The sequence below is a fragment of the Lactuca saligna genome, chromosome 6, assembly GCF_052625555.1.
Source record: "Lactuca saligna cultivar CGN05327 chromosome 6, ASM5262555v1, whole genome shotgun sequence".
Classification (NCBI taxonomy): Eukaryota; Viridiplantae; Streptophyta; class Magnoliopsida; order Asterales; family Asteraceae; genus Lactuca; species Lactuca saligna.
The window spans coordinates 85243575-85247882 of NC_136422.1; positions in this window are offsets into that span (position 1 = coordinate 85243575).

Genomic DNA, 4308 nt, shown 5'->3' on the forward strand with positions numbered 1-4308 from the left:
CAAAGGTTCGTGAATTATTTCTCCATCATCAAAATCTGTAAGACTTCCTTGCCCTTTTAGCATCGACTATGGAACCTTCAAAGTTCTGTTTACTGCCATAGCAAGCTCGATGTTTGTCACAGCTAAGCAATCATAGTAATTATCTATGAAAACTTTGATATGTTCCAATGCAATAAAATGTCATCCTTTTTCCTATATAAGAGCTTCAACACATCGACGAAGCTAAGAAAGTTTGTTACATTGATAAGACCGTTCAGGTTCAGGAGAGGAAAATCAGCCACAGAGAAGTCACAAGCAACGTTGTTTGGTCTGACCACATGATATCGAAAATTCTATAACAATCCCTCATATAAACTTTCTCTAGTAATATTCAACACCATGGAAATATTAAGAGAAGACCATACCTCTTCCGCCTTCTTTCTCAAAACAGCATGAAACCATAAGCTCAATCTCTTATACTCATCTTTATCTTCAAACATATCGAATTGATACTGAGCAGAGATTAATATCAAGTGGTTAATCGGAAAATCTAGCTTATTAAAATCAGTATTTTCGATCTCATAGCTTTTCTTCGGAACCTTTCTAAAATCATGCACCTTTCCAGAAAAGAATACTTGTTTGGTTGTCTCGTAGCACCAATGTTTTCTTGGATCAAATTTGTTTAATCTAGGTGGTTCATTTTGCCTTTGTCTCAGTATGCTATTTTGTGACAACTGCCAATTCAGGTCAGTCTCGGACTCATGCATTTTTATAAAAACCATTCATGCACAACATGCCATGGCCTAGTAGTACAAATTAGGTCAAAATCTTGCATAAACTAGGATCCATCTAAGACCTAGGACTAATATACTTGACACTTATGATTCTAGTAAGTTGCTTAACTACAATAGGAAATGCCAATGCTATAATTTGAAAGAAACTTTCAAGCTTTGTTATAATTGAAAAAGGGTATAAAACCCTAAAAATAAATTAAAATATTCTAATTATAGTTCATTATGATGATGAACATCAAACAATATTCAAAAAACCCTAAAGAGCCCAAAATCCAAATTTATAAATCTTAAAGCTTAAAAACTTTATAAAATTTGGCTATAAACTTCCAAATATCAAATTTTATTTATCAAATTATGGATTATACCAATGAAATAGAAATATAAATATCATGCATTAATCATAATTAATTAGTCAAAAATAAGATTTTTAAATAAATCAAAAAAATTGCTTAAAGAATTATAAAAATTAGATTTTTATAAAAATTAAGGAGGGAGTTTTTATAAAATTTGAATTGAGGAGAGAGGAGGCTTTAATGCCTCAAAAATCTGGCCATCTCCCCTCTCCCCATGCTCCTTCTTCCCAAAACTCAATCATTAGAACTTCTCCCTCACTCTACCTCTTGTCTCTTCACTCTCTCACACTCCACCCTCCTAACACACACAAACTGTCTTCCTCTCTCTCTCTAACTCACGAAATTTCTCTCATTCCTCTGCCAAATTTCTAGATTTTGAAGACCTTGAAGTGTTCTTACTTCCCTCAAGATCATAACCAAGGTAAACAACATCATCTTCTTCCATGGTTTCATGATTCTACTTCCTTTTCTTCTTAGTTTTCTCTTCTTTTCGGATTCTATGCCTTTCCATGGCTAGAAATCTTTATTTTTCCTTTGTGGTTTGTAGATTCTCACCATAACATAATGCATGTGTTTGAAATGGTGAAAATCCGGGATCAAACCCATGCAAGGAGTGAAAGTGATGCACATATGTTCATGTGACTTCAAAAACAAGTATTACATCTCCTTTTCCATTTCTGTTGTGTTCTTGCATGATCAAAAGCATTTAAACCATTTCTAGTACATCTTGGATGCTCATTCACTCCATGCATGTGCTAGAAATCAGACCTTATCAAAGGCATGCATGATGTTCTTGTCAAAATGTCCTAAGGATGCACTCAAAGCAAACATGCAATCTGCCAGATTACTTTATTCAGTTTTGAACGACCATATCTCGGTCATTTCTTAACCAAATCGTGATATTCTTTTTGTATTGGATAATTCCACGAGTTAACTTTCAAACCCAACTGGTCTCACTGTAAAATATTAAATATCCGACTTTTGGCAGTTTTTACAAAATGGTTGCGCAAACAGCTCTTTTTCTATGATCACCATTTTTGCCTTGCATGATCAATATCCTTAAACCCAACCATAAATCTGGGGAAAAATACTTTATAAACTTAACATATCCCGTGAATGATGGTTGAAGTTTCGTGGCTTAAAACCCCACTGAATGGGCTACATAAATTCATGAACTTCAGCCACATTTATATCTCATGCACCATTGCATGCAAAATTTCTTAACTTGTTTGGGTTCAATACCCCTATTTCCCTTCTGAATAAATTTTGAACATTTTTCCTTTTGAAAGCCCTCACATGCATGTGATAATCTGTAAAATACGAAAAACTTTTATTATTTCTTTGATTTATTAAAATTATTGCTAGAAACCAAGGGCATAAATCACATAAAATACTTCCAGAGGTCAATAAATCCGGAATAAATTCATGGATGACCCTTATGGTGAATAATGACACCTCACTAAATTTCATCAATTTTTGTTGCTGTTTGGTATGATTTCCGATTTTCTTTTGTTTGGATATAATAAATCACAAAATCACTTTAGAGAGTGTGAAAATTGTATCTAACAATTTTCGCATACCTTACCTGTGATGGGTGACTTATAAAAATAATTTTAACATTTTTTATCATGCGTTACTATTTTTTCAAATTTTTGGTAAAAATAATGGTATAAAAATAGGAAAAATAGTTCTGATCATCCAAAATTCATGAAAATTTACCAGAAAATGATGTTGTACAGTTGGAGGTTACGAAATATTTTGAGGATTTTTCTCCACTGTAAGCTATTTTTCTCTTAATTTCTAAATTTAATTACACTTAAATACACATAAATACCCAAAACCGGATTATACAACATGAAAACCACTTTTTGTATTTTTCCCAGGTTATTTATACTGTAAATGATGTTAAAAAAAATTTTGGTAATTTATTTTAATTGTTTAATATTATTTCTCAATTAATGATTATTTAAAGAAATAAAACAAGGAAAAATAGAAATACCCACTGAAAAATATCTTTTATATTTTTCCCAGCCTATTTATGTACAATAACAGTTAATTAAAATGTTTGGGTAATTTTGGAAACTATTTTCTATTTATTTCAATTTTTATTGGAATAAATGCTCAAAAATATAAAATATAATTAAACAGCTTGGAAATCCATTTTTATAATTTTCCCAGCTTAGTATTGCGTAATAGCAGTTAAATAAAAAGTTTGAGAATTTTTATCCTTTGAATGCTATTTTTCGTGAATTTATGTTGTTAAGAAGACTTAAAAATTTGAAAAATAGTTAACCATATTAAAAATTCAAGGAAAATTTTCTGGAAAACCTCTATTGTATTTGCAATGAAACGTAGCAATACAATAACAATCATGTTTGATAATAGCGAGGCGGGGGGATTACGTCCAGGGATAATAGTGACGTTGCCGGACTCATCGGCTGAGGCGGTAGCGTGGGAAGATGACGATGTTGACATAGTGGATTGTAACATAGTTTCACTGAGATATGAAATAAATGACAATGCATGCCTCTAATATGCAATGCTTACACACACCAAAATTAACCTTTTAAATTTTTGAAATAAAGTTTTCTCAAAAAATTTTGTTGAACATATTCCCATTATAATTAGTTCAGGCTTTGTATAAACCTTGCCTTAATTAAACATAGGTGATCAGGCTATGTTTAATCGAGGTCCAATGATACAACTCCCGACCTAATTATACGAGTAATATGTTTGATTGAAAAAGAATTTCTTTGTAAGTGTTAGTTATAGGTTGTGAATGATGGTTGAAGTTTCGTGGCTTAAAACCCCACTGAATGGGCTACATAAATTCATAAACTTCAGCCACATTTATATCTCATGCACCATTGTATGCAACATTTCTTAACTTGTTTGGGTTCAATACCCCTATTTCCCTTCTGAATAAAATTTGAACATTTTTCCTTTTGAAAGCCCTCACATGCATTTGATAATCTGTAAAATACGAAAAGCTTTTATTATTTATTTGATTTATTAAAATTATTGCTAGAAACCAAGGGCATAAATCACATAAAATACTTCCAGAGGTCAATAAATCCGGAATAAATTCATGGATTACCCTTATGGTGAATAATGACACCTCACTAAATTTCATCAATTTTTGTTGGTGTTTGGTATGATTTCCGATTTTCTTTTGTTAGGAT